Source organism: Ascaphus truei, chromosome 16, assembly GCF_040206685.1.
Source record: "Ascaphus truei isolate aAscTru1 chromosome 16, aAscTru1.hap1, whole genome shotgun sequence".
NCBI lineage: Eukaryota > Metazoa > Chordata > Amphibia > Anura > Ascaphidae > Ascaphus > Ascaphus truei.
Window position 1 is genome coordinate 7,945,138 of NC_134498.1, and position 23,783 is coordinate 7,968,920.

At 45.1% G+C, this 23,783-nt stretch overlaps 1 long non-coding RNA gene across 1 annotated transcript; it reads left to right on the forward strand.

Annotated features, from left to right (window-relative positions):
- Positions 1 to 2,621: 2,621 nt before the first annotated feature.
- Positions 2,622 to 7,195, forward strand: LOC142467278 (uncharacterized). Its single transcript, XR_012788336.1, has 3 exons — positions 2,622 to 2,808; positions 6,043 to 6,080; positions 6,319 to 7,195. It is a non-coding gene; the product is annotated as an uncharacterized LOC142467278 (long non-coding RNA).
- The last annotated feature ends 16,588 nt before the right edge of the window (positions 7,196 to 23,783 follow it).

The window sequence follows — 23,783 nt, forward strand, 5'->3', positions numbered from 1 at the left end:
CGCACGGGTCCTAATGGGGCACTGAGGGGGAGACTTAAATACTAGTAAATATAATCTACTGTGCTAACAAATATAATCTATTAACTAAGAAACATAACTTATTTACTAAGAAATATAATTTATTAAACTAACAAATATAACTTATTAAACTAAGAAATATAACTTATTAAACTAAGAAATATATTTTATTAAACTAAGAAATATAATTTATTAAACTAAGAAATATAACTTATTAAACTAAGAAATATAATTTATTAAACTAAGAAATATAACTTATTAAACTAAGAAATATAACTTATTAAACTTAGAAATATAATCTATTAAACTAAATAAATATCTATTAAACTAAATAAATATCTATTCAACTAAATAAATATAATCTATTTAAAAACAATAAAATTAAAAGCTGGAGAAATGATACGTCAACCAAGCAACAGATGTGATGCCAATGAGCGTTGAACTCCTTGCAGATCCACCGTCAGCTGGTTGTGGCAGAAAGTGGTGACATACAGTAGAACAGAGTGGTTGAGCTGTAACCACAGCAGTCAGGTCAGAAATCAACACAATATTTTTTGAAATTTAGAATGAGAATGTTCTGTATGTCACATTCTGGGCTCAGACTCTGAGCCCTGTCACATGTTAGCAGCTTGTGATAATAGAAAGTATCCATATACTGGGATGTGATAAGAAACATGAAGGTCATTTTATAATGGGTCCCATAACCTGCTTTATATGAAGTATCATTTTACACTAATTAGTAGAGATGTTACATTTTGAAAAATAGCACTTCTGGCGACATTGTTCATTTTCTCTACAAATGATAAATGAAAAAGTTGGATAAAACGTTATATGTGTGTGTGCGCGCGCAATATATATATATATAGAGGTATCAGTACCGTGTTAGCCGAGCTTCAATAATCAAAAAATAAATAGATGATACCGTTCTGTGGCTAACGAAATGCTTTTATTTGTGCGAGCTTTCGAAATACACTGATCTCTTCTTCCGGCGATGTTACAATGAATGAAGCAAGCAAAAGGTATACTTAAAAACAGTGTCTCTTGGAATGTTATCTGTGCTGGTCCTTCCCCCGGTGTGGATGTGTTTTATGCCTAGAGACAGCTGTGTGTGCATAGATATAGCACAGTATGTTAAATTACGCTGCGGGGTCATGTGACGTCACCCTCGTCAAATGCCGCTGCAGGTCACATGACGCCGCATCATGGTAAGGTGGGGGGGCGCGAGCACCGGCAGGGGGGCGAGCTGCAAAAGTTTGTGCTCCCCTGGTATAACCAATAAATAATATAGCTGATATAGCAATTTGGTTGTGGCTAGAGAGAGATTATAATGGCAGTGAGAATTAGTGGTCAGAATTAATAACAGTGCAATTACTAAAAAGTAGCTGTAATAAAATAATAATAAACTCTATGCCTAAACACAATAAAAGTCCAGAAACCTAGCTCTAATAGCTATGTTATAACTCAATCATAAAAGGATCCAATTCGGGCGTCCTCTGGAGCCCTGGCAGCTCTCTTCAGGGAAACAACCACCTCCTCGATAGATATCTAAACAAAAAAAAGAAGAGAAAGCGCCCGCTCCATGTGTAAATTCGGTTTAACAATTTCATTTCCTGGACAAGATAAAAATAGCAAACTCACAAACATCCGTTTGGTAAAAGCATTGTGTGAGACAGGCTCGGGCTCCGTGGTAATCCGGAAGTCACTCCGCAGCTCCAGACTTTGGACGATGACCGGGAAACTCGATAGGCTGCGCCCCTCGCAGTGTGGTCCTCCAGCAATCTGTGGTATGTTGTGGTTCCACTGTAAATCCGGTGTCTCGTCTTGGTCGCGTACCAACTTCCCTTCCGGCGTCAGGACGTATAGTGTGGCAATAGCAACGAGAAGAAAGTACTGAGGTGGGGTTGGATCCCCCTCGGTTATTTCTTGTTTTATTAATAAATAATTTACTATATTTTAATCTCTGGTGCGCATTGTGTGCATTTTTCTTCTTGTCTGCACAGTGCTTCAGATGCTGCATCTGAAAAAATGCCGGTGGATCGGGATGTGAGGTAGGGAAGTGACGTCCGCGCCGGAACGTTATTGCCACGCCTCCAAATATTTATTGCCACGCCCCCAATCGCACCCGCTGCAGGCCCGTGTCTCTCTCTCTCTCTCTCTCTCTCTCTCTCTCTCTCTCTCTCTGTGTCTCTGTCTCTCTCTGTGTGTCTCTGTGTGTCTCTGTCTCTCTCTGTGTGTCTCTCTGTGTCTCTGTCTCTTTCTCTGTGTCTCTGTCTCTCTCTGTGTGTCTCTGTTTCTCTCTGTGTCTCTGTGTGTCTCTGTCAAAAGAACATTTCAGTATTGCCAAAGCGTGAGTAAAAGGGGGTGTGGGACAATGATTACACGAATACTAGGGGGTACGGTATAATGGTTATACAGTACATTACTTTTGTCTCTCTCTCTCTCTGTGTCTGTCTCTCTCTCTCTGTGTCTCTCTCTCCCTATGTCCCTCTCTCTGTCTCTCTCTCATTCTCTGTCTCTCTCTCTCTGTGTCTCTCTCTCATTCTCTGTCTCTCATTCTCTGTCTCTCATTCTCTGTCTCTCTCTCATTCTCTGTCTCTCTCTCATTCTCTGTCTCTCTCTCTCATCCCTGTATGATAGGTACAGTATGTTCCAACTCTATTTTTTGCTCTTCTTTTCCGTTTGAGAGGAGGGAGTCCCTCACCTCTTCAGCCACACACCAGGAACGCTGGATTGCTTTCAGACGCTCGTAGAGGCGGATACAGTTTTGGATTGCAGGCACTGATTTATCTGGTAAGTACCGCAAACATGCTTGAACAAGGGCCGTAGACATTTTATTTGATGGTTTAGATTATCATTGTCTGTGGTTGTTAGTTATTGGTATTAGAGTTTTTTGATGTTGTTACGAATCAAATACATTTTGAAGTAGTAATCCCCTCCGAACTGGGCATTCCTGGCCAATAATGCCCTGGCTGTAAGAGTTGAAGGGCCCAAGCAAAGCCCCCACCTCTATACACACTAACACTGCAGGGGCATCAGAGTGTCTTGTTGTCATGGCAATGGGGGGTGTCACGTGATGTAATTTGTTTAATAAATTATTTTTTAAGGTGTCCCGGTTTTTCATTTTCGAAATCTGGTCACCCTATTGATCAAGCAGAAAAAGTGAAGAAACAATTGTAGTTTTGCTAATGGACGTCATTTTGGCATATCATTAGCTTTGAGGATACCCATTAATATGAAGAAAAATAACATCGATTCCCAATGTAGCCCCCCCTTCGCTGGGCCAATCGCAGATCGGGCCCCCCTCCTCTGTACTAGGGTCTGGCTACGTGTCTGAGTGTGGTGCATACCTGCTGGCAACAGGGGGGCCTGAGTCTCCCGCGATGGTATGGGGGATGACAGGATCAGGTTTCTGGGGTGAATGCCTCCGTCTCATCAGAGCAGGATGAAATTTCTCTTCAGAAGGACTTGGAGAGACTGGAAACGTGGGCAGGTAAATGGCAAATGAGGTTTAATACAGATAAATATAAGGTTATGCATTTGGGATGCAAGAATAAAAAGGCGACTTACAAATTAAATGGAGATATATTGGGGGAATCCTTGATGGAGAAGGATTTAGGGGTGCTTGTAGACAGCAGGCTTAGCAATAGTGCCCAATGTCATGCAGTAGCTGCAAAGGCAAACAAGATCTTATCTTGCATCAAACGGGCAATGGATGGAAGGGAAGTAGACATAATTATGCCCCTTTACAAAGCATTAGTAAGACCACACCTTGAATATGGAGTACAATTTTGGGCACCAATCCTAAGAAAAGACATTATGGAACTAGAGAGAGTGCAGAGAAGAGCCACCAAATTAATAAAGGGGATGGACATTCTAACTTATGAGGAGAGGCTAGCTATATTGGATTTATTTACATTAGAAAAGAGGCGTCTAAGAGGGGATATGATAACTATATACAAATATACAAATATAAAACACCATCTCGATTTTATCCTGCTAATAGCAAAGGCAGTTTTATTGATTCATTTTTTAATATAGTCAATAACGAGTTCATATCATTAGTAAAAAACTTTAAGTCCACAGATATTCAACATAATTTAAAGTACAATGAGCATTTAGCCCTTAAAGAATTACAGGACAATAATGAATTAATCATAAGACAAGCAGACAAAGGGGGAGGGGTAGTGCTTCAAAATAGAAGGGACTATGAAAAGGAAGCATTCCGTATATTACAGTACATGACCCTATTTACTATGGTAAACTCCCCCACGATCCTACAAATGAATACCTCAAGGATTTAAAAAATCTTTTGGATGAAGCTATTGAATCCACTGTAATTAATAAAGCTGAATTTCAATTTTTATATGCACAATTTCCAAAGGTTCCGGTGTACTATCACCTTCCCAAAATACACAAATCACTGACTGATCCACCAGGTAGGCCAATAATTTCTGGCATTAGCTCACTGACGGCCAATTTGTCTGAGTATATAGACTTTTTTTTTACAGAAATATGTAAAAGTGCAGCCATCTTACATAAAAGATACAACGGCAGTTCTCCATTTAGTGAAAACAATAAAATGGCAAGAAAACTATAGATGGGCCACTTTCGACGTCCAGTCGTTATATACCTGTATTCCCCATGATAAAGGCCTACAAGCCGTCAGTGAGACCCTAATGAAGGATCTAGAATTACACCCTCTGAATTGTGAGTTTATCGTCAATGCAATTAAATTTATACTATCCCACAATTATTTCCTTTTTCTGAATCAACATTATATTCAGAATTGTGGTACGGCTATGGGGACACGTTTTGCCCCTAGCTACGCCAACATTTACATGGGATCATGGGAGGACCAACACATATGGCATAATAATCCCTTCTCAAACCATGTAATTGTTTGGAAAAGATATATTGACGATATTCTGTGCATTTGGGAGGGTGATGAGAACACTTTGGAACTTTTTAAGATATATCTTAATAAAAACACTTTCAATTTGAGGTTTACAGCTGAATCTAATGACAGAGAGATTCACTTTCTGGACCTTCATTTAGAGTCTAGAATAGACATGAAAATTAATACTAAAACTTTCTTCAAGAAAGTGGACTCAAATAGCTTCATATTATCAACAAGCAACCATAAACGGTCCTGGATAGATAACATCCCACAGAGCCAGTTTATGCGTATAAGACGTAACTGCAGTTTATTGTCTGATTTTGAGAGCCAATCGGTGCTCTTATTTGATAAATTCATTGAACGTGGATACGATAGGGCCCTCCTTACTAAATCACTAGCAAAGGTTTATGACATGGACAGAGAGTCGCTTCTGATACAAAATAAGACTAAAATTGTGACAGAGGATAGAAATATTGACAATGTAATTAAAGTCCCCTTTGTCACTGAGTATAACTCAGTCAGTAGAAATATCCAGAAAATTATAGGTAATAGCTGGAATATTCTATGTAATGACCCTATCCTTGGCCCGTCTCTACAGTCCACACCAAGCTTCATCTACCGTAGAGCAAAAAATTTGAAACACTATCTGGCACCCAGTGATATTGGTCCCCCAATTGATTTACAATCGGGGACAACCTGGTTACCTGTAAAACCTAAGGGCAATTTTAGTTGCGGTAGATGTAAAGCTTGCAAAATGCTCCATACTGACCGTAAAAAATTCATTTCAAATACAACAAAGGAATGTTTTACGGTGAAGGACTGCATTTCTTGCAAATCCACACATGTAGTCTATTTGCTTCAATGTCCATGTAGGTACCAATATATTGGACGTACTAAAAGATATTTGAGGATTCGGATACTAGAGCACGCTAGAAACATCAAATTAGGTTTAGAACATCATAGTGTTTCTAGACATTTTAAAAATAAACATAACTGTGACTCTAGTCTTTTGAAGTATATTGGTATCCAAATTGTTAACATTGGAAGACGTGGGGGAGATAGAGACAAGATGCTTTCAAAACAGGAAAGTCTGTGGATTTATAAAATGCAAACTCTGTCTCCTCTAGGACTTAATGAAGAACTCGATGTTTGGTCCCTTTACTAAGTAATTTTAAATTATTTTAAATTATTGTTTTAAAATATAATAATTTTTTAAATCTGTCATTTTAGAGTATAGGTGTATTCTCTATATAGGTCACAAAACTGGTGTTATACCTCTCCTACAGTATATATATTTTTCTTTCTTTTTTCCTCTTTCATATATACCTTATAGATCTTTTTAAATAACAATTATATTAAGTGTTTGATTTTATGTACTAATATGTGTTTTTTTATATTTCTAGCAACATCGCCGAAAAGTTTTTTGTTTGATTAATAAATATATTGTGTGTATTTTATGTAAAATAATTATGTTTGCTTGGAAACACTTGTGTTTTATTGTACCTCCCACATGAGAGGCTGGACTTTTTGATAAGCAGCCAATCATAAGAGATCTGTGGGTATATGAAGCGCCCCCATGAATTAATCCTCCATTCCCTGACGAAGTGTTGTAAACACGAAACGCGTTGGATTGAGGGCGCATTCATTTATTCCTATATACTGGATGTTTTAATACATTGTCTAATACATTGTCTAATTGCTCGCGACCTTAAGCGGGCATTATACGGGACATTCTTGGGACTTCTAGCTTCCTCAAGCAGTGACCCACTCGCGCACGACGCTGACGCCGCCCGATGACGTCACGGATGTGCGTCTAGCGTTCTCCGAGTAAGCGGCTGACGGTGAGGTTCCCTGCAGCGGCATACATAGCCGAATCATCCTCCGCCCCGTGTGGCGTTTTGAAGCTGGTGTGCAGAGGGCTGGATACAGTTGATAGGACTTTCCACCGTAACACTCGGTATCGGAGTGTTCTCTTCATCTGGAGTGGCAGTTCCCCTGCGGTGACGACTGCTGTACCCTGCATGCTGTTCCACGAGACCTGTGAGAAGCCAGCTAACCTAGAAGTCCTGTACCCTGAGCACAGATTGGTAACATGTCCATAACATGTTCTGCTTAAATCTAACTATATTGATGTACGTGTGATACTCACCAGTTTACCAATACAATTTTGTTTAAATATTGCACAATGAGGTTTTTTGCGCTGTCTCTTTCTTTGTTTTTGCACTAGTTTGGTTGTGGAGCGGTACCACGAGCGCAGCAGCATAAACCTCTCATATTGTAAACAGGTTATCCTATTTATATTATTAATATCACTAAGAGCACATTAACACATTTTTTAGAGCGCAATTCACTTTTTTCTTCTATCATTATGAGGAGAGGCTAGCTATATTGGATTTATTTACATTAGAAAAGAGGCGTCTAAGAGGGGATATGATAACTATATACAAATATATTCAGGGACAATACAAGGAGCTTTCAAAAGAACTATTCATCCCAAGGCAAGTACAAAGGACTCGGGCCATCCCTTAAGGTTGGAGGAAAGGAAATTTCACCAGCAACAAAGGAAAGGGTTCTTTACAGAAGGGCAGTTAAAATGTGGAACTCATTACCCATGGAGACTGTGATGGCAGATACAATAGATTTGTTAAAAAAAAAAAGGTTGGACATCTTTTTAGATGGGACAGGTATACAGGGATATACCAAATAAGTATATATGGGAAGGATGTTGATCCAGGGATTAATCCGATTGCCAATTCTTGGAGTCAGGAAGGAATTAATTTTTCCCCTTAATGGGGTTTTTTGTTTGCCTTCCTCTGGATCAATAAGTAAGTATAGATATAGAATTAAGTATCTGTTGTCTGAATTTAGCATAGGTTGAACTTGATGGACGTACATCTTTTTTCAACCTCATCTATTATGTAACTATGTAACTATGTATGTAATGGTGCAGCGCCTCCATCTCTGAGCCCCAGGAATACGGGTGGAATCCTTCCAGAGAGTCGTCCCCCCCCTCGGGGATGAGAGATTCCAGTCTCACACTGTATATCTTTAAAAGCAGCCGCAGCTCTTTATTCACAGCAGCAGAATAGCAGCAACAAGACTATCAATCAGGTACAGGGTGTCTTCCTCCACACAGGACTGCTCTCCCTCAGGATGGTCTCTGTGTCCCTGCCACCACCCCAGGTCAAGGGCACCCAGGGTGGGGCTAGCTCTTCCCTCGCCCCCTAAACAGGGTGAGAGGAATTGGTCCACCTCCCTAACTAAGGTTGCATCAGCTCTACTCAGAGGCTGATGGCTCCCCTTCTCCAACGGCCAATTGATATAGGCTCTCTCTGTCACCCTGGGCCAGCCAGGTGACAGACTCAGCAGACTCTAACTCTGGACTGAACTCTTAACTCTGAGACACACTTCTACTAAATAGGAAGTGCACTGCTCTTTATGATATTGGCAGGCACTGCCCCTGTGTCTCTGCCTACCACACAGGGTCAGGTACCAATTTCAGGAATGTCCCGTTATTAGCGTAAACACAACAGAGTTCCATGGATCTAGCATTAAGACTGTAAGCTCTGCAGGCCAGGGATTTCCTTTCCTATTGTCTGATTTTGTTTGTTGCACTTATTGTACTATAATTCTCTGTACTGTATTGCCTCTCTTATAAAGCGCTATATAAATAAATATTTACATACATAATATATCTTAATGCATCTTAAGACACCTTAGAGTTCCCTCTATAAGACACTTTATGGTCCACTCAAGTGAATAGTCTGTAAGTAGGGTGACCATTCGTCCCGGTTTTGCCGGGACAGTCCCGTTTTTTTCTGCCCTGTCCCGATTTTAGCTCCGTCCCGGTTATGTCCCGGTTTTTGTCCCTGGTCCCGGTATTGCGGGGCAGCGGCGGTGAGGAGAATGCGGCGGCCGGTAAGTATTTTCTATGTGTGTGTGTGAATGCTGCCGGGGAGACTGAATGAAGGAGAATGCTGGGGGCAGGACTTAGAATGCCGGCCGGCCCGCAGGGGATTGGTTGCAGGCAGGTCAGAGGAAGCCGGGGGCGGGACTTCCGCTTTGTGCAGAGCACACGTGTCTTCCCGCTCCCGGCTCCTCTGTTCACGGTGAGTGTCCCCTTTCTATCCCGGGTCCCAGCCAGGGGGGGTAATAGGAGGTGGTAGCGGGGGTGCGCCTACCTTTGTACCACCTTGTACCTTTGCCCCCCTGGCCTCCCACCATTGCCCCCCCGGCGCTCCCACCATTGCCCCATCGGCACTCCCACCTTTGCCCCCCGGCGCTCCCACCTTTGCCCCCCGGCGCTCCCACCTTTGCCCCATCGGCACTCCCACCTTTGCCCCCCGGCGCTCCCACCTTTGCCCCCCCCGGCGCTCACAGCTTTGCCACCCGGCGCTCCCACCTTTGCCCCTCCGGCGCTCACAGCTTTGTCCCCCTGGCGCTCGCAGCTTTGCCCCCCCGGCGCTCCCACCTTTGCTCCCCCGGCGCTCACAGCTTTGTCCCCCGTCGCTCACAGCTTTGCCCCCCGGCGCTCACTTCCCCCCGTCCCCTTGGTGTGGGAGATGGGCTCGGGGGCTAGTGGTTGCTGCGCGGTCGCAGGCGGTGCAGGGGGAGGCGGGGTGTATCTCTGTGTGTATCATTGTGTGTGTGTGTATCAGTGTGTGTGTGTGTATCAGTGTGTGTGTGTGTGTGTGTGTGTGTGTGTTTCAGTGTGTGTGTGTGTGTTTCAGTGTGTGTGTATCAGTGTGTGTGTGTGTGTGTGTGTGTGTGTGTGTGTGTGTGTGTGTGTGTGTGTGTGTGTGTGTGTGTGTGTGTGTGTGTGTGAATCAGTGTGTGTGTGTGTGTGGGTGTGTGTGTATCTGTGTGTGTGTGTGTGTGTGTGTATCAGTGTGTGTGTGTGTGTGTGTGTGTATGTTTATCAGTGTGTGTGTGTGTGTGTGTGTGTGTGTGTGTGTGTGTGTGTGTGTGTGTGTGTGTGTGTGTGTATTTGTGTGTGTATTTGTGTGTGTGTGTGTGTGTGTGTGTATTTGTGTGTGTGTGTGTGTGTGTGTGTGTGTGTGTATGTGTATCTCTGTGTGTTTGTGTATCTGTGTGTGTGTGTATCTGTGTGTGTGTGTATCTGTGTGTGTGTGTGTGTGTTTGTGTGTGTCAGTGTGTGTGTATCAGTGTGTGTGTGTATCAGTGTGTGTGTGTGTGTGTTTCAGTGTGTGTGTGTGTGTGTGTGTTTCAGTGTGTGTGTGTGTGTGTGTGTGTGTTTCAGTGTGTGTGTTTGTTTCAGTGTGTGTGTGTGTGTGTGTGTGTGTATCAGTGTGTGTGTGTGTGTGTGTGTGTATCAGTGGGTCTGTGTGTGTGTGTATCAGTGGGTCTGTGTGTGTGTGTATCAGTGGGTCTGTGTGTGTGTGTGTGTGTGAATCAGTGTGTGTGAATCAGTGTGTGTGTGTGTGTGTGTGTGTGTGTGTGAATCAGTGTGTGTGTGTGTGTGTGTGTGTGTGTATTAGTGGGTGGGTGAGTAGTTTGTGTGTGTGTGTGTGTATCAGTGTGTCTGTATCTGTGTGTGTGTGTATTGTATTGTATTGTATGTCTTTATTTATATAGCGCCATTAGTGTACATAGCGCTTCACAGTAGTAATACATGTGGTAATCAAATAAATAACAGATAATATAAATAACATATCATGGGAATAAGTGCTTTAGACATAAAAGTAACATTTCGGAAGAGGAGTCCCTGCCCCGAGGAGCTTACAGTCTAATTGGTAGGTAGGGAGAACGTACAGAGACAGTAGGAGGGAGTTCTGGTAAGTGCGTCTGCAGGGGGTCAAGCATTATGTATCGTGATTAGAATATCCACAGTGCTATTCATATGCTTCTTTAAGCAAGTGTGTCTTAAGGTGGGTCTTAAAGGTGGATAGAGAGGGTGCTAGTCGGGTACTGAGGGGAAGGGCATTCCAGAGATGTGGGGCAGTCAGTGAAAAAGGTTTAAGGCGGGAGAGGGCTTTAGATACAAAGGGGGTAGAAAGAAGACATCCTTGAGAAGAACGCAAGAGTCTGGATGGTGCATACCGAGAAATTAGGGATGAGATGTAAGGAGGGGCAGAAGAATGTAAAGCTTTAAAAGTGAGGAGAAGAATGGAGTGTGAGATGCGTGATTTGATCGGAAGCCAGGAGAGGGATTTCATGAGGGGAGATGCTGAGACAGATCTAGGAAAGAGTAGAGTGATTCTGGCAGCAGCATTTAGGATAGATTGTAGGGGAGACAGGTGAGAGGCAGGAAGGCCGGACAGCAGGAGGTTACAGTAATCAAGACGGGAGAGAATGAGGGCCTGAGTCAGAGTTTTAGCAGTCGAACAACAGAGGAAAGGGCGTATCTTAGTTATATTGCGGAGGAAAAAGCGACAAGTTTTAGAAATGTTTTGAATGTGAGGGGCGAATGTGAGAGAGGAGTCGAACGTGACCCAGAGGCAGCGTGCTTGGGCTACTGGGTGAATGATTGTAGTTCCAACAGTAATGTGGAAGGAGGTAGTAGGGCCAGGTTTGGGAGGAAGTATGAGGAGCTCTGTTTTAGCCATGTTGAGTTTAAGGCGTCGGAGGGCCATCCAGGATGATATAGCAGAGAGACATTCAGAAACTTTGGTTTGTACAGCAGGTGTAAGGTCAGGTGTTGAAAAGTATATTTGTGTGTCGTCGGCATAGAGGTGATAATTAAACCCAAAAGATGTTATTAGGTCACCTAGAGAGAGTGTGTACAGAGAAAAGAGAAGAGGTCCCAGGACAGAGCCCTGGGGTACCCCCACAGAGAGATCAATAGAGGAGGAGGAGGTGTTAGCAGAAGAGACACTAAAAGTACGATGGGAGAGGTAGGATGAGATCCAGGATAGAGCTTTGTTCCGAATACCTAGAGTATGGAGAATGTGGAGGAGAAGAGGGTGGTCCACGGTGTCAAATGCTGCAGAGAGGTCGAGTAATATGAGCAGAGTGTAATGACCTCTGTCTTTGGCAGCATGGAGGTCGTCAGTTATTTCAGTGAGGGCTGTTTCCGTGGAGTGAGCAGTGCGGAAGCCAGATTGTAGAGGGTCTAGGAGAGAATAAGTGTTGAGAAAATGGAGCAAGCGAGAGAATACAAGACGTTCAAGTAGTTTAGAGGCAAAAGGCAGGAGGGAGACAGGTCGATAGTTAGAAAGACAGGTAGGGTCAAGCTTGCTGTTTTTGAGTAATGGTATGACTGTTGCATGTTTGAAGGAGGATGGAAAGGTTCCAGAGCAGAGGGAGGAGTTAAAAATGTGTGTAAGCGTAGGGATTATAGTAGGAGCTAGAGGTTTTAGGAGATGGGAGGGAATGGGGTCAAGAGGGCAAGTGATAGAGGGAGAAGAGGAGATCAACAGCGACACATCCTCCTCTGAGACAGTGGAAAAAGACTCAAGGAAGGCAGGAGGAGAGTTAGGAAGAGGTGTAGGATGGGGGGAAGAAACAGAGGGGATGTTCTGCCGTATGGATTCCACCTTTTCCTTAAAATAGTCTGCAAAGTCCTGAGCGGAGATGGAGGAAGGAGAGGCAGCTGAGGGTGGTTTGAGTAGAGTATCAAAGACAGAGAACAGTCGGCGTGGGTTAGACTTGTGCATGTTGATTAGTGCAGAAAAGTAGGCTTGTTTAGCTTGCGAGAGGGCAGAGTTGAAACAGGATAGCATAAATTTGTAGTGAAGGAAGTCTGCGAGAGTGTGAGACTTCCTCCAGAGGCGTTCAGAGGAACGAGTGGAGGAACGCAGCATGCGCGTGTGGGAATTTAGCCAGGGTCTAGGGTTAGAAGGGCGAGGGCGGCAGAGAGAAAGCGGGGCATGTAGATCAAGAGATGAGGACAAGACAGAGTTGTACTTTCTGACCAGGTTGTCAGGGTCTGTAGCAGAGCTGAGAGAGGAGAGGGAGGAGTGTAAAGTGGACTCAAAGTCAGGTAAGTGAATAGAGCGCAGGTTTCTGCAGAACCGGGGGGTAGATGGAGGTGGAGAAGGGGAGAAGCGAGATAAAGAGAATGAGATGAGATGATGGTCAGAGAGAGGAAATGGGGAAATAGAGAAATCAGAGAGAGAGAAGTTTTTAGTGAAAACCAGGTCTAAGTAGTGGCCATCCTTGTGGGTGCTGGCTGCAGTCCACTGTTGAAGGCCAAAAGAAGAGGTAAGAGAAAGAAAGCGGGAAGCCCAAGAGAGAGAGGGGTCATCAATGTGGCAATTGAAGTCCCCAAGGAGAAGAACAGGGGAGTCTGAGGAGAGAAAGAAAGAGAGCCAGGATTCAAAGTGAGAGAGAAAGGCAGAAGGGGGATGAGTAGAGGTAGGTGGGCGATAGATGACCGCCACATGAACAGGGAGAGGAGAGAAGATCTGGACAGTGTGAGCCTCAAAGGAGGGAAAAGCAAGAGAGGGGGGAATAGGAAGGGTTCGGTAACGGCAGACAGAGGAGAGCAGGAGCCCCACGCCTCCACCCCTGCCATCAGGGCGCGGTGTGTGTGTGTGTGTATCAGTGTGTCTGTATCTGTGTGTGTGTGTATCAGTGTGGCTTTTTTGGCGATAAGCTGGTGATAAGTGGCTTATCGCTGCTTACTGCATGAGGGCCTTAGGGAGGATTTGTTCCTTTAAAGTACACCTAGTTTGGCATAGGATTTGGATGTCAGGGTATCAATGTGCAACCCAAATGTTAAATGGGAGTTGAATGATCAGATATTTCAAACAAGTAACAGGGGCTAGGATGGTTTTAGAGCTGGTTTTTATCTGAAGCTCTGTCATTGGTAGCTTTAGCAATTTAGCTCTGGTCCCAAATACCATTGTTACAGTCTTGTCAGTGTTTAAAATCAGTTTGTTTTGGGAAATCCAGTTTCAAGTCTCAAAAATCAGATTGAAGTACGTGTTCAAGGTCAGAGAGGCGAGGGCTGCGTGCATATAGGATAAGATCTAAGGCCTCTCACAATAACCCGTTAGGAATATTAATTCCTCATCTATCCGACATAAGTATAAAATATAGTCTACCAAGACCCCTAATACAGAGTTACCCACCTTATACGGGAGCAGCTGCCAGACGAGTATAGTAAATGTATCTTATTTCTTTTGCCACTGGAGGGCAGCGTGGAGTTGCAAGGAGTGGCGCCCGTAAGGACGACGTGCCAGTTAGGCGGAAGGAGAAGCGCACACACTTTTATGTGAAACGGATATATTTGGGGAGGGATTTACTGCTGCGGCACAGTTTATTCGAGCATTTGCCCGTTCTGTGCCGCAGCAGTAGCCTGGCGCGCGCCCGAGTGTGACGGGCGCGCGCCGAAGCAGCGGAAGAGCGCCCTCCGATCGGGGCGCTCTCCCTACCGCTGCCGGGTCCGCCGGGTCCCCCGGAACCCCCTGCCGCTGTCCCGCGATCGCGGGACACCAGGGCTCCCTCGGGGAGCCCCTGGACACGCGTGCAGGGGGCGCACGCTCCCGATGACGCGTGACCGCGCGTCTATGACGCGCGGCACGCCGAGGGGCGGCCACTAGCAAGCCGGGAAATCTCCCGGCTTGCGGTACCGGCCACACTCGAATAAAGTGTGTCGGTAGTGTAGGAGTCTGAGTAAGAAAATTAACCATTTAAATATGTACAGATTTAATCCCACTTTTGGAAATTAGGGATGTTGCCTAAAAGTTTGAGAATGCATAAAGTGCCACCCATGGGCTTTAATGAAGCAGCATTTGTGGGCTAAATGGAACAGCATTCTGTATAAAGGTATTTTGGACTCGATATAAATAATTGATGCCAAAAACTAATATTAAGTAAATTGAGAATGGAAAAATCTTCAACACAAACGTACAGAATGTGATATTCTGAGAGATCTTACAGATGTTATCAAATCCCACAATGAATATATAGAAAATGTCTGTATAGAACGAGTCAAACAAGAATATGCCAATAAAACGTTTAATTGGGAGATACACGGGCCACAATTCAGGCCATTTAGCTGAAAGAAGAGAAGCCGGTCAGCCGGTAGAGCAGGTCAGCCGGTCAGCCAGTAGAGCAGGTCAGCAGGTCAGCCAGAAGAGCAGGTCAGCCGGTCAGCCGGTAGAGCAGGTCAGCCGGTCAGCTCTGAGATCAGCATTACTTATATCCCCTAAACGTTGTCCCCTGCATGTAATGCTGCAGAACAGCCTACACTGCATATACTGTACATGAGATACTTAACCCTTTCTTTTCGCTCAACTAATCTGAATGATTTGCTAATTGGTTTGTAATTAGAGAGATATTTGTAGCAGAATCCCATGTATGTTATTTTTACCTTTTTAGATACCGTTTTGTGTAATAAAAGATATGAGATCAGAGGGGCTTCCTGTTTGCACTCGTGTTTTGGCAGAAGTGTATATGTGACCCTATAAATCTCCCTCACACCCGGGCTTGGCAGCGTGACACTAGTGCAGCGTCCTGGGGAAGAATCACTGAGCTGTTAGCAATAGATACAACAGATAGAAAAGACACTACACATAGGTTTGATTAAAGAGAGTATTTTATTAAAATAATGAATCTCTTTGCTGGGAGGGGCCTGCAGCACATTGCAGAGCGATATAGTAACACGCAGAGCAATGCATTGCAGGCCCCTCCGGCAGCAAAGGGGTGAAGACCAATGCAGGGTGTATAAAGATCTCACTGATAATTCATGCACAAAGGGCAGTTTGTTGCTGTGATCCAGAGGAAGGCGAAACATAACCCCTGCTGTGCAATGGGGGAAAAAAAATCCTTCCTGACCCCATTAAATGGCGATCGGAGGGTCCCTGGATCACTGTGCAGTGAGATCAGATGGAGCAGCACAGATCAGCGTTGTTATACACAGGGGCACACTCAGTATATAGAGATGCGGGTGATGGGGCCCTTGTGCCCCTGTGTATAACTCACCTGCTCCCCCATCCCCCTGCATATCTATCCCATTCACCCCTTTTCCTCCCGCATACCTCGCAGGGCCGGCCGGCCATTAGGCGGTCGCCTAGCGCGCAGAGGTCCTAGGGGCGCATTAATAATCATTATTATTTTTTCCTCTTATTATTTTATTTATTTATCTTTTTTTTTTAAATTATTATTCTTTTTTTTATCCAGTATTTTGGCGCCCTTTTATTTTTATTTTGCGTTGCGCTGGGGTGCGGTCGCACCCCCTGCAGCCCCGATATCTACGCCACTGTTTATTTTATTATTTTATTTATCTTATTATTTTTTATACAACTGGGGCACAAATTTTAAGTTTTGCCTCGGGCGCATGAAACCCGTGCTCCGGCCCTGCTCCTTGTTCTCTCTCACCCTCTCACGCCCAATATCCCTATCTCCCTCTAGTACCTGCCCCTCCCTCATCCTTCCTGATCTTATCTGCCTCTCCTGCGGTCAAACCAACTTCTCAGGGCCCCTAGAATACCCCTGTATCTACGCCCTGGCTCCTCTGCTACCTGCTCCTGGCTTCTTCTCCTCCTAAAAAAGGTGAAGCAGCAGATCTGTCCGCACCTCTCGTATTCTCCTACCTGCTCCCGGGGTCTTCTCCTCCGCCTAAAAAAGGTGAAGCAGCAGATCCGGCCACACCTGTCGTATGCTCCTTGGTCATCGTACACCACATCTGCGTCATCGGCCGCCTTGTAGCCCACCTCATTGTTCCACTTGACGCCCGCTTTGTCATATGCCTCGTCGTCCGCCTCGTAGCCCGCCTCGTCGTCTGGTGGCACAAAGGGCACCACCTTCGTGTGTGTCCTGATCTGCAGGAGGCATGAAGTGATTGTAACCAGGGACAGTGATACTCTGTATCGCAAGAGCTCCTGTGCCACTTATACCCCATCCCCAATACCATGTTATACCGCCCTCCACAGGGCAAATACCCGTTATACCCACCTCCCCAGGCCCAGTACCCAGTTATACAACCCTCCCAAGGCCCAGTACCCTGTTATACGCCCCTCCCCAGGCCCAGTACTCGTTATACCCACCTCACCAGGCCCAGTACCCGTTATACCCACCTCACCAGGCCCAGTACCCATTATATACCCCTCCCCAGAAGGTCATGTTTCTATTTATCAAAAATACATTGAGTTACCTCTGGTTTTCAGGCATGTCCTGGGGGAGTTATCACAGAGACACAGAAACGTCGCTGAGTTTGGGTTAGTAACTCCCTTAACTTCTCAGCAGTTGAATTCCCCATTAGGCGCTTAGCACGTTAAAAACAAGCGTTGCTATTTCTCTGCATGAAGTTGCAGGTAATTGGAAGAGTTACACAGTGACGGCTATTTCATCACTCACCTTCCCCCGAAACGGTCTTTTCTGTCTTATTTCCGGCTTCACATCGGATATCCATATCCATTCTTGGCCTCTGATCTGTATGCAGGACAATGCTTTAAGACAGGGTTGCACAACCTTTTCCCCCTGCTCCCCCCTCCACCTTCCCCACCTTGTCTCCGACGTTCTGATGTAACGACGTCATGTGATATCACGTTGCTATGGCAATGCCACATCATGTGACGCCACGTTGCTGGCGCCAGAAGCCGCCGGAGACAAAGAAAGGGAACTTACAGAGGCCTTGCGCGCGATCTCCGGCATTTAATTTAAATGCTGTGTGGAAGAGCGAGCGGCCTCTGTAAGCGCCGAGCCCCTCCTCCCAAGAAAATGTCGTGCCCCTTGATTTGCGCACCCCTGCTTTAAGAGATATTCTGGGACCCTCCAACTCCTCCATCGGACCCTTCCTCATATTGACTGACCTTGCAGTGCTCTGCACTGACTTGCACTGACCTGCTATGGTGCCTCTCAAAATACCATGCTAACTCATTCTGAACATACATGTGTCCTTTTTACATGTTACTCAGCTTGTATGGGCCACAGACAGCTTTCCCGGGGTCCAGGACTAGTTTCCACCGGGGACACTCACCCATGGGTCGGCGACTTTGCGAGAACCCACCCCCCCAACCTGTTTTCTCTTGCACTGCCATAGACAACAACATTTCGGCCTGCTGGTCTTTCTCAGGTAAAGTGGCTAAACCCACTAAATCCAGCAAAGAAAGGCCAGCAGCCGAAACATTGTAGTCTGTGGCACAATAAATTATCTTTTTTTATTCAAATCCGTGTGCCCTTTCCCATCAATCATATTGTATCCATTGGACGAAATGCCGGTCTTCCCTGAGACTAAGGGGCACCGGTAAAAGTATCACTACTTATTGTTTTTTTTTGGTGTGCAGCAAATCCCCATCATTTTTGCGTTCTCTTGCTCTGCCCCAATCTGACACACCACCTTGCTCTCTCACCCCCCTCTTAGACTCCCCCGTCACCCTTTCCTTCCTCAAAGGATGTCCTTTAATCAGATCTTACCCAAATTGTCTCCATCTCCCTTGGAAATGTTCTGTCTTTAAGCTGTGCGGCTCCTCTTGATCCAAACTTTCTTAGCTGACCCCTTTAGGTTTCGGCTCCGAGGGTCTAAAAAATAAGCGACTCCGAAAAGATGTGAAATATGCGCACGGGTCCTAATGGGGCACTGAGGGGGAGACTTAAATACTAGTAAATATAATCTACTGTGCTAACAAATATAATCTATTAACTAAGAAATATAACTTATTAAACTAAGAAATATAATTTATTAAACTAACAAATATATTTTATTAAACTAAGAAATATAACTTATTAAACTAAGAAATATAACTTATTAAACTAAGAAATATAATTTATTAAACTAAGAAATATAACTTATTAAACTAAGAAATATAACTTATTAAACTTAGAAATATAATCTATTAAACTAAATAAATATCTATTAAACTAAATAAATATCTATTCAACTAAATAAATATAATCTATTTAAAAACAATACAATTAAAAGCTGGAGAAATGATACGTCAACCAAGCCACAGATGTGATGCCAATCAGCGTTGAACTCCTTGCAGATCCACCGTCAGCTGGTTGTGGCAGAAAGTGGTGACATACAGTAGAACAGAGTGGTTGAGCTGTAACCACGGCAGTCAGGTCAGAAATCAACACAATATTTTTTGAAATTTAGAATGAGAATGTTCTGTATGTCACATTCTGGGCTCAGACTCTGAGCCCTGTCACATGTTAGCAGCTTGTGATAATAGAAAGTATCCATATACTGGGATGTGATAAGAAACATGAAGGTCATTTTATACTGGGTCCCATAACCTGCTATATATACAGGCATACACCGGTTTAAGGACACTCACTTTAAGTACACTCGCGAGTAAGTACATATCGCTAAATAGGAAAACGGCAGCTTACGCATGCGCCTGTCAGCACGTCCTGAACAGCAATACTGGCTCCCTACCTGTATCGAAGCTGTGCGCAAGGGGGGAAACTATAGAGCCTGTTACAAATGTGTTATTTACATCAGTTATGCACGTATATGAAGATTGCAGTACAGTACATGCATCGATAAGTGGGGAAAAGGTAGTACTTCACTTTAAGTACATTTTCGCTTTACATACATGCTCCGGTCCCATTGCGTACGTTAATGCGGGGTATGCCTGTATATATAGAGGTATCAGTACCGTGTTAGCCGAGCTTCAATAATCAAAAAATAAATAGATGATACCGTTCTGTGGCTAACGAAATGCTTTTATTTGTGCGAGCTTTCGAGATACACTGATCTCTTCTTCCGGCGATGTTACAATGAATGAAGCAAGCAAAAGGTATACTTAAAAACAGTGTCTCTTGGAATGTTATCTGTGCTGGTCCTTCCCCCGGTGTGGATGTGTTTTATGCTTAGAGACAGCTGTGTGTGCATAGATATAGCACAGTATGTTAAATTACGCCGCGGGGTCATGTGACGTCACCCTCGTCAAATGCCGCTGCAGGTCACATGACGCCGCATCAAGGTAAGGGGGGGGGCGCGAGCACCGGCAGGGGGGCGAGCTGCAAAAGTTTGTGCTCCCCTGGTATAACCAATAAATAATATAGCTGATATAGCAATTTGGTTGTGGCTAGAGAGAGATTATAATGGCAGTGAGAATTAGTGGTCAGAATTAATAACAGTGCAATTACTAAAAAGTAGCTGTAATAAAATAATAATAAACACTATGCCTAAACACAATAAAAGTCCAGAAACCTAGCTCTAATAGCTATGTTATAACTCAATCATAAAAGGATCCAATTCGGGCGTCCTCTGGAGCCCTGGCAGCTCTCTTCAGGGAAACAACCACCTCCTCGATAGATATCTAAACAAAAAAAAGAAGAGAAAGCGCCCGCTCCATGTGTAAATTCGGTTTAACAATTTCATTTCCTGGACAAGATAAAAATAGCAAACTCACAAACGCCCGTTTGGTAAAAGCATTGTGTGAGACAGGCTCGGGCTCCGTGGTAATCCGGTGGTCAATCCGCAGCTCCAGACTTTGGACGATGACCGGGAAACTCAATAGGCTGCGCCCCTCGCAGTGTGGTCCTCCAGCAATCTGTGGTATGTTGTGGTTCCACTCTGTAAATCCGGTGTCTCGTCTTAGTCGCGTACCAACTTCCCTTCCGGCGTCAGGACGTATAGTGTGGCAATAGCAACGAGAAGAAAGTACTGAGGTGGGGTTGGATCCTCCTCGGTTATTTCTTGTTTTATTAATAAATAATTTACTATATTTTAATCTCTGGTGCGCATTGTGTGCATTTTTCTTCTTGTCTGCACAGTGCTTCAGATGCTGCATCTGAAAAAATGCCGGTGGATCGGGATGTGAGGTAGGGAAGTGACGTCCACGCCGGAACGTTATTGCCACGCCTCCAAATATTTATTGCCACGCCCCCAATCGCACCCGCTGCATACCCTGCAAAGCCATAAAAAAGCTCAGGCTTCAGCAAGTGTATTGCAGCGTGTGTGCCTTCCCTCCGTCTGAAATACTATAGACGCAGCCTTATCGACGCTTACTAAATAGGCCCGTGTCTCTCTCTCTCTCTCTCTCTCTCTCTCTCTCTCTGTGTCTCTGTCTCTCTCTGTGTGTCTCTGTCTCTCTCTGTGTGTCTCTATCTCTCTCTGTCTCTCTCTCTGTGTCTCTGTCTCTCTCTCTGTGTCTCTGTCTCTCTCTGTGTGTCTCTGTTTCTCTCTGTGTCTCTGTCAAAAGAACATTTCAGTATTGCCAAAGCGTGAGTAAAAGGGGGTGTGGGACAATGATTACACGAATACTAGGGGGTACGGTACGGTATAATGGTTATACAGTACATTACTTTTGTCTCTCTCTCTCTCTGTGTCTGTCTCTCTCTCTCTGTGTCTCTCTCTCCCTATGTCCCTCTCTCTGTCTCTATCTCATTCTCTGTCTCTCTCTCTCTGTGTCTCTCTCTCATTCTCTGTCTCTCTCTCATTCTCTGTCTCTCTCTCATTCTCTGTCTCTCTCTCATTCTCTGTCTCTCTCTCATTCTCTGTCTCTCTCTCTCATCCCTGTATGATAGGTATGTTCCAACTCTATTTTTTGCTCTTCTTTTCTGTTTGAGAGGAGGGAGTCCCTCACCTCTTCAGCCACACACCAGGAACGCTGGATTGCTTTCAGACGCTCGGAGAGGCGGATACAGTCGTGGATTGCAGGCACTGATTTATCTGGTAAGTACCGCAAACATGCTTGAACAAGGGCCGTAGACATTTTATTTGACGGTTTAGATTATCATTGTCTGTGGTTGTTAGTTATTGGTATTAGAGTTTTTTGATGTTGTTACGAATCAAATACATTTTGAAGTAGTAATCCCCTCCGAACTGGGCATTCCTGGCCAATAATGCCCTGGCTGGGCCAATCGCAGATCGGGCCCCCCTCCTCTGTACTAGGGTCTGGCTACGTGTCTGAGTGTGGTGCATACCTGCTGGCAACAGGGGGGCCTGAGTCTCCCGCGATGGTATGGGGGATGACAGGATCAGGTTTCTGGGGTGAATGCCTCCATCTCATCAGAGCAGGATGAAATTTCTCTTCAGAAGGACTTGGAGAGACTGGAAACGTGGGCAGGTAAATGGCAAATGAGGTTTAATACAGATAAATGTAAGGTTATGCATTTGGGATGCAAGAATAAAAAGGCGACTTACAAATTAAATGGAGATATATTGGGGGAATCCTTGATGGAGAAGGATTTAGGAGTGCTTGTAGACAGCAGGCTTAGCAATAGTGCCCAATGTCATGCAGTAGCTGCAAAGGCAAACAAGATCTTATCTTGCATCAAACGGGCAATGGATGGAAGGGAAGTAGACATAATTATGCCCCTTTACAAAGCATTAGTAAGACCACACCTTGAATATGGAGTACAATTTTGGGCACCAATCCTAAGAAAAGACATTATGGAACTAGAGAGAATGCAGAGAAGAGCCACCAAATTAATAAAGGGGATGGACATTCTAACTTATGAGGAGAGGCTAGCTATATTGGATTTATTTACATTAGAAAAGAGGCGTCTAAGAGGGGATATGATAACTATATACAAATATATTCAGGGACAATACAAGGAGCTTTCAAAAGAACTATTCATCCCACGGGCAGTACAAAGGACTCGGGGCCATCCCTTAAGGTTGGAGGAAAGGACATTTCACCAGCAACAAAGGATAGGGTTCTTTACAGTAAGGGCAGTTAAAATGTGGAACTCATTACCCATGGAGACTGTGATGGCAGATACAATAGATTTGTTCAAAAAAAGGTTGGACATCTTTTTAGATGGGACAGGTATACAGGGATATACCAAATAAGTATATATGGGAAGGATGTTGATCCAGGGATTAATCCGATTGCCAATTCTTGGAGTCAGGAAGGAATTAATTTTTCCCCTTAATGGGGTTTTTTGTTTGCCTTCCTCTGGATCAATAAGTAAGTATAGATATAGAATAAAGTATCTGTTGTCTGAATTTAGCATAGGTTGAACTTGATGGACGTACGTCTTTTTTCAACCTCATCTATTATGTAACTATGTAACTACAGCTAAACCCCGTTATAACGCGCCTCGCTATACCGCGATTCGGTTATAACGCGGTTTTCCCGTGGCTCCCGTTTTTAAAAAAAATGCACACACTCACTGCACACACACTGCTCATTGCTCACACTGCACACACTGCACACACACTGCTCACACTGACACTGCACACACACTGCTCACACTGTCACACACTGCACACTGCACACTGCACACTGCACACTGCACACACTGCTCACACTGACACACACTGCACAGACACTGCTCATTGCTCACACTGCACACACTGACACACTGCTCATTGCTCACACTGACACACACTGCACACTGCTCACACACACACACACAGCAAGGTAACCCAACCTCTGTGGTGCCTCTTCAACATTAACCCCCTCACAGCCAGGGGTAAGGGTGTCCGAGCGTCCGGTGTGTCCCCCTCCCCTCTAGGCTGGTGTTACGGCCCGGGGCGGGGGGTGGGACGTCATTATGCTGTGGGGGGGTGGCGGGGCCCTGCGCTGCGGCTGAGTGGCAGGACGACCCTGCGCTACGGCGGGCCCTGTACTGCTGCGCGAGGGCCCTGTGCTGCGGCGGGGGGGGGGGATTAGCGGTCTTCCGGAGACTGTGCTTACCTGTCTCCAAAGCAGCACATCCCGACAGCGATCACTTTAGGCACCCCTCACGTTCGCCGTGCGCATGCGCATGCGCTGTGCGGCTCGTGAGGTGTGGATGTTCCCTGCCAGTTCCCTCTGCTCCTCCTGAAGCGGGGACCAGAGGGGCATCCCCCCTCCCATCCCGCGGCCTGTCACGCGGTGACAGGGGGAAGCGGGGACCGGAGGGACATCCCCGCTCCCATCTCCTGTCCCGCGGTGACAGGGGGAAGCGGGGACCAGAGGGTCATCCCCGCTCCCATCTCCTGTCCCGCGGGATGAATATGCGCTGATGCGGCGGCCATTTTTTTTTTTTTTAAATTAGCGCGACCCCGTTACTAACG